General features: G+C 41.4%; 1 long non-coding RNA gene across 1 annotated transcript; it reads left to right on the top strand.

Annotated features, from left to right (window-relative positions):
- Positions 1–1,615: 1,615 nt before the first annotated feature.
- On the top strand, positions 1,616–9,087 carry LOC133509511 (uncharacterized). The gene is made up of 3 exons (XR_009797357.1): positions 1,616–1,741; positions 6,247–6,296; positions 8,832–9,087. It is a non-coding gene; the product is annotated as an uncharacterized LOC133509511 (long non-coding RNA).
- Positions 9,088–10,793: the final 1,706 nt, after the last annotated feature.

Here is a 10,793-nt window from a genome sequence, read left to right on the forward strand (position 1 = left end):
GATTTTCTATTGGGTTTAGGTCTGGAGACTGGCTAGGCCACACCAGAACCTTGTTATGCTTCTTACGGAGCCACTCCTAGGATTTCCTGGCAGTGTGCTTCGGGTCATTGTCATGTTGAAAGACCCAGCCACGACCCATCTTCATTACTCTGACTTAGGGAAAGAGGTTGTTCCCCAAAATCTCACAATACATGGCTGCAGTCATCCTCTCCTTAATACAGTGGAGTCGTCATGTCTCATGTGCAGAAAAACACCCTCAAAGCATGACACTACCACCCCAATGCTTCACAGTGGGGATGGTGTTCTTGGGATGGAACTCATCATTCATCTTCCTCCAAATATGGTTAGTTGCATTTTGGTCTCATCTGCCCACAGAACCTTCTCCCATGAATCCTCTGTATCATCCAAATGGTCATTGGAAAACTTAAACCGAGCCTTGACTTGTGCTGATTTAAGCTAGGGAACCTTCCGTGCCACGCATGATTTCAAACCATGACGTCTTAGTGTATGACCAACAGTCACTTTGGAAACGGTGGTCCCAGCTCTTTTCAGGTCTTTGACCAAGTCCTGTTGCTGATTCCTCACCTTTCTAAGGATCATTGAGACCCCATGAGGTGATATCTTGCATGGGGCTCCACTCCGATTAAGATTGACCGTCATGTTTAGCTTCTTCCATTTTCTAATGATTTCTCCAACAGTGGACCTTTTTTCACCAAGCTGCTTGGCAATTTCTCCATAGCCCTTTCCGGCCATTTGGAGTTGTACAATTTTGTCTCTAGTGTCTTTGGACAGCTCTTTGGTGTTGGCCATGTCATTGCCTTGAGTCTTAGTGACTGTATGGGGTGGACAGGTGTTTTTATGCAGCTAACGACCTCACAGAGGTGCATGTGATTCAGGATAATACATGGAGTGGAGGTGGAGTTTTAAAGACAGAGTAACAGGTCTTTGAGGGTCAGAATTCTAGCTGATGGACAGGTGTTCACATACTTATTTGCAGCTGTATCATCAAAATAATTTGTGAAAAAAATCATACATTGTGATTTCTGGATGTTTCTTTTTAGATTATCTCTCTCACAGTGGACATGCACATTCGATGACAATTTCAGACCCCTCCATGATTTCGAAGCGGGAGAACTTGCAATATAGCAGGGTGTTCAAATATTTATTTTCTTCACTGTATGTATCTCACCACGCAGATGTGTGGAAGTCCTCTCAGCCAATCAGCAGAAACATTTCTCAACTGATGATCATGATGATGATACTATGCAGCAAAAATGTTTAGCTTTACAAAAAATAATAAACAGTCAGTCAGGAACACATTACATTGACTTAAGTAACATTTTGGAGGAATTCTACTTGACAGAGTGGTTTTAACTACTGCAAGCATACTTTTTACTTCTACTCGAGTATTTACGTTAAGAGGAAATCCTACTTTTACTCTGGTAAAATGACATTCACTTCATTCGTTTAGCAATATTTACTCATGAAACCTCTGCATCAGACGCAAATCTGCCATGATTACCACAGTGATTTATGACTCAACACAAGAAGTCACATGTCCACACATAAAGGCTTCTATTGGGCGTTGCAGGCCCATCAAAGAGAATTGAGACAGCTCAGCGCTGACTTCTGTTGAAATTACAGACTATGGAAAAAAAAAAAAGCTTTAACACGAAGCAGTTTAGTCACTGCCCAAACGTGGATATTTCAGCCCACTTGTCTCTTGAGAAAACACCTTGCGGTAAGTTACTGATGTTTTTTGTTGTTGTTGTTTTGACTCTGCGTAGTGCAACATTAGCTCTATTTTATGGTCACAAGTAACTAAAACATGCATTTTATGGAATCTCTCACTAGCTCTCTCTCATTCATCACACTTCATCAGTAAGTCTGCTCACCAAACAGCTTTTTATTCACTTATCTTTGTTGCTAAAGGAAATAATGTTTCTGAAAGGTTACATGCATGTTTTATTGTTTTCTTGAGTATAATATTTTGCACTACCCACCTCTGAACATAATCCAGAAAGATGATCACCTTGAAGTGTTTTGCAATGTACGAGTTGCTCTATAAAGTGTTAAGTTTGTCTGGAAAACAAGGGGGGGTTGGTTTCAATAAACAACAATTACGGGAAATATTAACTTGAGTGACTTTTTATGGAAAACCACAAAGCAAACATTGTGACAAGGCACATGTTTGAACGAACTACTGAACCAGCTCTTTGTAGTGAGTTAGTTATATATTATATCATTTCTCCAGACAAGCTTCAGGGAAGATTTTGTGTGTGTGTGCGTATGTGTGAGAGATGGCATCAGTACTGCTTTTGGTAGAAGACAAAGATAAGCACACAGTGGATGAGGCAGGTGGGGCAGTGGGGGACATAATGCAGTCTGGGGGGCAATCAGCAAACCATCTGAGTCGCTGTGTAGAGGTGCTCTAAAGTCTGCTAAACTAGCCTTAATTTCCCTTGTTGCAGGTGATGTGTGAGTGGAGGTGGAAAGGGGCCGGGCGGCGTGGGGGTGAAGGGGGTGGTTGCTGTGTCACGGTGGAGCTAATCTGAACCTGGGGCTCCACGTTCACTTTTGATGCAGGCCAGAGATAGGACAGGGAGGCTCAAAGGGTGGTGGTGGTGGGGGGGGGGGGGGTGAAAGATCACCCACACCTGCAAGGGGCTGCCAAAAGTTACAGCTCACTCAAAAGGGGCCTTTCTAGCGCCGCTCCATTTATCAAGGATGACGAGGCCAATGCTCCATTTCACTTTTCATGGTGGCTCCACCATATATGTACATTCACCACCACCAGTAAAGATGACAGGATTTTGTCTTTTAACTGCTCAATCTTTTGCAAATGCCAGAAAATAAAGCACCAAAAGTTGAAAGGATATTTCTTTTTTACCACAAGGCAGTCATAAATGGTATTTTATCCCTTTGTATTTTGAACTGTAAAAAAATTAAATGCAAGTCCTCACCACTCTTCTGTATATTTGATTCACCATAGCCTCTTTTTCGGTGTGGAGAGGTGTCTGTGTACAAAATCCCCCATAATCCTTTTGGAGAGGAATATGAAGGACCACCCCTTGAGGTTTGCCCCCTTTGGCTCTCGTTTTGCTTGCACACAGCAGTCATTGCTGCAATCAAGAACGTTCGCCTTTAGCAACGACAAAAAATTAGACCGGAATAAAAAAATCTACGGTCAAATCAATGTACACTTCGTTACGTTAAGTCGACCTGCAAAATGAAATAATATGCTATATCAAAATTATGCCTTTTATTTCATTATCTGGGTTTTTGTGAACAATAAAAATGATTGCAGTTGTCTTCGATTTTGCTATTAAAAAAGAATTGAAATTGCAGCAAGATGCTTTAGACTTTGTCAGTTGCCCCTGTAAAATTATTTCACATTGATTGTTGAGTAACATTTTAACGCTTCTATACAAATCCATCCAATCATTTTCTTAGCTGCTTATCCTCATAAGGGCTGCGGGTGTGCTGGAGCCTATTCTAGCTGTCAACGGATAGGAAGCAGGGTACATCTTGAACTGGTTGCCAGTCAATCACAGGGCACATCGGGACAAACAGCTGCACTCACAATCACACCTAGGAGCAAGTTAGATTGTCCAATTAATGTTGCATGTTTTTGGGATGTGGGAGGAGACCGGAGTGCCCGGAGAAAACCCACGCGAGCACAGGGAGAACATGGAAACTCCACACAGGCAGGGCTGGGATTGAATTATATATATATATATATATATATATATATATATATATATATATATATATATATATATATATATAGTTATTGTCAATTCGAACATCCAAAAAAACCCCGGAAATGACATAATGCACACTTTTGTTATTCTGTATAACGCAGCCTCTGTAAACAGACGTGTCCTGGTAGTGACTGTTGTCTTTCTAATTATCGAGGACTACTGTATTAACCTCCAATCATGGCTCCATAGAAGGCAAGGTTGCTTGTTTAAAAAAGTTTACAAGGCTGGGAGCCGAGTTGCCACAGATACGCCAATGCATTCATTCAAAGCCTACCGTACTCTACTACTAAAGCATACATTTTAATAAAAAAAAAGCCACATTTGCAAAATTATTTAATTATATAAAATATTTAAACTATACATGTATTTCTACATGTATGCAGTTTATTATCAGGAAAAGCTAAAAAATAAAAGCCAAATTTTTTAGGCTTTTTTTCCCCCCATTCATTGTAATCGGAAACATCAATTCGGTTTTAGAAGAAATCACTTCTCGAACCTTTTTCTGGAACGGATTGTGGTCGAGAACCGAAGCTGAATATGTTTTATGCGATCAGCAAACGAAATATCTAACATTAAATTATTAAAATGGTAAATTAGAAGTGTCTGAAAATATATCGGAGACATAACTACACTTTCACGTTTTAGCCTCCTCAACCAGTGAGAGAGGGATTTCACAATCTGAAGTGAAGCAAAGCTGCTCGCTGCCGGACTTTTCTTGCCTGTGGATAATGGAACAGGAAATGTGTAAATTCAGCAATTTTACTTCGAAATAATGGTCATGATTGGATTTGAAAAGAAAATCATTACAAAGGGCGGCACGGTGGCCTCACAGTTCTGAGGACCAGGATTAAAATCCTGATCCAACTTGTTCATGTTCTCTCTATGCCTCTGTAGGTTTTCTCCAGGTACTCTGGTTTCCTCCCACATCCCCAAAACACGCAGCATTAATTAGACACTCTAAATTGTTTCTAGGTGTGATTGTGAGTGCGACTGCTGTTTGTCTCCATGTGCCCTGCGATTGGCTGGCGACCAGTTCAGAGTGTACCCTGCCTCCTGCCCGTTGACAGCTGGGATAGGCTCCAGCACTCCTGCAACCCTTGTGAGGATAATCGCGGCAGAAAATGGATGGATGGCTGTACCTTATGCTCTTTCCCAGGTGAAGTCACACCTGATATATTCAGTTTGTGTGACAGTTTTGAGGCATGTCTTCCCTACAAACTGGCTGAAACCCAAATGAAACAACCTTCAGGGCTATTTTGGAGATTCCACTGCATTCTACCATTTTCATAGTGTGAGATAAGTGCACTTCACTGCAAAGTCAACTCACAAAAAAATGATCTTTGTGTCTGTAAAAACTAAGAATTAGCATCAGAGCAGATTCATAGAGTCTTCCGTGTATGACTTGACATTGTGTAATTAAAGTTAGAGGCCAGGAAGTACATGTGAAAGGTCCCATATTTTGGCTATTAACACCTCTATAGAATGACTCTCTAACATGGCCTCAGTTTAAAAGTGTCCATTTCATTTCATTGGTTTTGTCATACTTGTCTCCAAAATAAACCCCACTGACAGCTACTTCTGTTTGACCAAGTTTTGTATCAGCTTTGTGCAACCGTCCCCTTTTCTCTCCGTGCAGAAAACCCACTTGTGAGAGACACGTTTGTTATGTTGACAGTTCTGGCTCGGAAGACGAGCGGTAGGCTACTCTCTCAATAAACTCCAAAAATTTGATGACCTGATTTCAGGCCTCTTGGCAGAAAAACGTCTGGAGCTCAGGAATGTGCGAACGATTTTAATGCATATTTCACATGTTTACTGAGGCCCCACAGAGTTAAAAGAATATCCCGAATACTAGAAAAAGTTGGTTTGCTAAATATGAGACATTTAAACAATAACCACATGTGCAGTAAGTGTTCCATAAAGGAGTTTCTTCATCTGTCCAAGTCAGTAACGCTGAGAAAAGCCCGTATCTCCAAGCAGTTGTAAGATCAGCATAAAACCTTTTCCAACCCAAATCACTGAGTAGTGTAAATGCATTACGTGTTGTTAGCTCCACATAAATAAAAGCTTGGAGGGAGTCTTTTTTCAGCTGTCCTTTTTGCTCATTGCCGTTGGTAATTGTGTTGCACTTAGCTGGCAACCCGGACTTCGCCGGGAGCGCTGCACATCTGGCTGTGAGGTTGAGGGAGGGAAAGTGTTTTTATATATAAATAAATAAATATATATATATATATATATATATATGTGTGTGTGTATATACTGTTTGCGTGTGTGCAGGGGGAGGGACTGGACTGTGCAAGGCAGTATGTTGGGCAGCTGGGTAACCTTACATGTGTGGGCACATTCTGGAGGAATAGCTACTGTCCTAGAAAGAATGACAAATGAGCCAAAGTAGCAGCTCATGAACCTAAATATGATCTGGAAGATTTATTTCCTGCTTTTTCTGCTGTTATTATATTATTATTATTATGAACGTTCTTAGGGAGGCGGTCTGCTGTTCTGCACATCCTTCTCACAGTTCTGAGGACCCGCGTAAGTTTTCTCTGGGTACTCCCGTTTCCTACCAAAATCTGCGTTGCAAGTTAATTGGCACCTCTAAATTGCCCAAAGATGTGAAAGTGTGTGAATTGTTTTTGATATGTGCCTTGCGATTGGCTGGCAACCAGTTGAGAGTGCACCTCGCCTCTCGCCCGAAAATAGCTGGGATAGGCTTCAGCGGGCCCGTGACCCTACAGAGGATAATCAGTACAGAAAATGGATGGCTGGTAATTTGTTCTCTAGGAAACAAAAAGACAAGGTAGGAAAAAGCAATTGCGTTCTCTGTGTTCAAGTTAAATACTGTAAGTCACTTTAAAGTACATATTGAGATGTTTTACAAATGATATATGCTGACTTTGACATTACTGCTAGATGCATTACCTTGGAGGACCTGTGACGCTGCGAGCACTTGCGCTCCCTGACACCACCACACTCACTTGTGGAATGTTTTTATAGAGTGCGGTTTGGATTTTCATGCTTTCAAATCTCACCAGCAAATCAATTCCCATATGGCCATCTGGGTTTGAAACTCTGAGGGCCACGCATTTGGAGATCTGTGTGTGGCTGTCAAAAAATGTTTGTGCCTGACACACACAGACCACAAAATTAAATACACTTCCAAAGTCTAATGAGACTAAATCAGAATCAGAATCATTATTTGCCAAGTAAGTTAAAACACACACAAGGAATTTGTTTCCAGTAGGTGGAGCTGCACTAGTGGGAGAACAGTCAGCCATTTGACAGAAAATACTTTTGAGACATACAGTGACAAATATAAGTATTTGAAGACCCTGCTATATTGCAAGTTCTCCCACTTAGAAATCATGGAGGGGTCTGAAATTTTCATCGTAGGTGCATGTCCACTGTCAGAGAGATAGTCTAAAAAGAAAAATCCAGAAATCACAATGTATGATTTTTTAGCGATCTATTTGTGGGATACAGCTGCAAATAAGTATTTGAACATCTGTGTATCAGCTAGAATTCTGACCCTCAAAAACCTGTTAGTCCGCCTTTAAAATTCGACCTCCACTCCGTGTATTATCCTGAATCACATGCACCTGTGTGAGGTCGTTAGCTGCAGAAAGACACCTGTCCACTCCATACAATCAGTAAGACTCAAACTTGTAATGTGGCCAAGACCAAAGAGCTGTCCAAAGACACATGAGACAAAATTCTAAAACTCCACACGGCTGGAAAGGGCTAGGAGAAATAGCCCTAACCCCAACCTCAATCTGAGTGGAGCCCCATGTAAGATACCACCTTGTGGGGTCTCAATGATGCTTAGAAAGGTGAGGAATCACCCAGGAGTACACGGCAGGACTTGGTCAATGACCTGAAAGAGCTGGGACCATCGTTTCAAAGGTGACTGTTGGTAATACACTAAGACATCATGGTTTGAAATCATGCATGCCACGGAAGGTTCACCTGCGTCAACCAACACATGTCAAGGCCAGTCTTAAGTTTGCCAATGACCCTTTGAATTATACAGAGGAGTCATGGGAGAAGGTTCTGTGGTCAGATGAGACCAAAATGGAACTTTCTGGTCATAATTCCACTAACCGTGTTTGGAGGAAGACAAATGATGAGTTCCATCCCAAGAACACCATCCCTACTGTGAAGCATGGGGGTGGTAGCATCATGCTTTAGGGGTGTTTTTCTGCACAAGGGACAGGACTACCGCACTGTCTTAAGGAGAGGATGACCACGGCTATGTATTGTGAGATTTTGGGGAACAACCTCTTTCCCTGAATCTGAGCATTGAAGATGGGTCATGGCTTGGTCTTTTAAAATGACAATAACCCAAAGCACACAGCCAGGAAAATCAATGAGTGGCTCTGTAAGAAGCATATCAAGGTTCTGCTGTGGCCTAGCCAGTCTCCAGACATAAAACCCAATAGAAAGTCTTTGGAGGGAGATGAAACTCTGTGTTTCTCAGCGACAGCCGAGAAACCTGCCTGATCTAGAGAAGATCTGTGTGGAGGAGTGGGCCAAAATCCCTCCTGCAGTGTGTGCAAACCTAGTGAACAAGTACAAGAAATGTTTGACCTCTGTAATTGCAAACAAAGGCTAATGTACCAAATATTAACATTCGTTTTCTCAGGTGTTCAAACACTTATTTGCAGCTGTATCACACAAATAAATTGTTAAAAAAAAATCATACATTGTGATTTCTGGATTTTTTTTAGATTATCTCTCTCACAGTGGACATGCACATTCGATGAAAATTTCAGACCCCTCCATGATTTCTAAGTGGAAGAACTTGTAATATAGCAGGGTGTCCAAATACTTATTTTCTTCACTGTATATTCATTTTATTCTACAACTAAAGACTACTGAATGTTAAACTTTTAACTAGATGTAATAGCAGAGCTATTTTACCCAGAATTGGAAGAAAATGTGCAGATAGACCTGTGACTTATTGCAGTTCAAACAATTATTATATCTAGAGTATTGTACAGTAGGTGTGAATGTGAGTGCAAATGGTGGTTTGATTCTTTGTGTCCTGTGATTTACCGATAAACATTTCAGGGTGGACCCTGCCTCCTGCCTGAAGATAGCTAGGATAAGCTTCAGCACTTCTGCAACCCTTGTGAGGATAAGCAGCTCAAGAAATTGATGGATGAAATACTGTACATTTCTACAAAAGCATTAAAATATTATGGAGCGATAAGTGTAACGTTGGATTGTCACAATACCAAGGAATCCCGTCGAAAAGGTTGACAAGATGAAATAAGCAGCATATTTCATTTTGAGAGCTGCAGCGGTGAGGCGGTCAGCCAACTTATATTTGGAGGAGTGCTGGGAAAAAGAGTTGTTGCCCATGGAGGACACCTCACGCTTCCGTACATGCAAGAAAGGGAATTGGGTTTACACATGCTGATTTTTAACAGCTTAACACATATTTAGGAAAAAAAAGGGCGTCCTTGCTGCTATTATAGTGTGTGGTGGAGAAGAAGGTGACCAGCACAGCACACCACACAGATTAAACAAAGCAAATTTTGTTTACGTTTTAATGTATTTTATAAAGCGCAAATCAATGTGCTTTACATGTTTAAAAGCTGGAGCTATTTGATTCGGGGGATTGTGAGCTTGTCAACAACAGCAGAGTGCGAGTATTGTTGAAGTCCTTACTGATGATTTCAATGTTTCTGTCCGGCCCTGACTAATGCTTGATTAAAATGACAAATACTTTGTTTGTAGAGGTCATAGTCACTTTGGAGCTTACGTATTCCCCAGTTACGTTCTGCTTTCCTCCACTTTGATTTTGAGCTCTTGACCATCAATTGTACTCCTCCATGGTGTTATAGGTCGCTTCAAGATTGTCTTGGATATCACAGGAGCGACACCATTCATGACATGATATTTTCCAGGTGAAATTGCCCAGAAGTTCATCAACTGTCTCAGGATTCAGAGTCCAAAGCAAACATGGTGAAGCAGCATTTATCTATTATGCTGCACACATGGAATAAGTTACCAACAGAGGTGAGGTCAGCTCCAAGTGGGAATGTTTTTATATCCAGGTTGAAAACTTTTCTTTTTTTGTCATGCTTTTTAGAATATATTCACTTTTTGATCACATTACTTGCACTGTATGTGGTTTTAATGATCTTTTTTTTTAATGTTGTGTTTGTCATTTGTATTGTTTTTATCCCATTTTAAATGTTTTATCTCTTTATTTTCAAATGCCTTTAATCATGTAAAGCACATTGAGTTACCTTGTGTATGAAATGCACTATACAAATAAATTTGCTTTGCTTTGCTTAGTGACCTGACATTGAAAAGAGCGAGTCTACCTGGTGACAATGGTTTGATAGATTCATTCACATTTTATCCCAAGTTTGTAGTTCAGCTTTTTTTGTGCCACATTTCTTTGAGCAACTATCTGTCCCTTGTAGCTGTATCTCCACCCACACAGTTGACGGGTATAGATGAGTCAGGGTATGGGCAGGACTGGTCCTCGAGCTGGCGGCACGGTGGAGCAACTGTTTAGAGCGTTGGCTTCACAGATCCTGTGTGGAGTGGAGTTAGCATGTTCTCCCCGTGCCTGCGTGGAATTTCACCGGGTGCTCCGGTTTCCTACCACATCCCAAAACCATGCATCCATTGGAGATTCTAAATTGCCCATAGGTGTAAATGTGAGTGTGAATAGTTTACATGTGCATTGCCAATGGCTGGTGACCATGTCAGGGTGTACCTCACCTTTTGCCTGAAACCTGGGATAGGCTCAATCACATACCATGCATGTTTTTTGGGATGTAGGAGGACACCGGTAGAAAAGCCACGTACTCACAGAGAGAACATGCAAACTCCACATAAGCGGGGGGCAGGATTTGAACCCCGGTTCTCAGATCTGTGAGGCAGATGATCTAACACGTTGGTCAACCGGGCCGCCGCACATTAAACAAACACCCAAAAACAACCAGTTCAGTAGACTCCCTTTGGATTCCCAAATGGCTATCGTTCAATTTCACGTTACAATCGTCGTAGCAG

The sequence above is a fragment of the Syngnathoides biaculeatus genome, chromosome 12 (assembly GCF_019802595.1).
Source record: "Syngnathoides biaculeatus isolate LvHL_M chromosome 12, ASM1980259v1, whole genome shotgun sequence".
NCBI classification, from domain to species: Eukaryota; Metazoa; Chordata; class Actinopteri; order Syngnathiformes; family Syngnathidae; genus Syngnathoides; species Syngnathoides biaculeatus.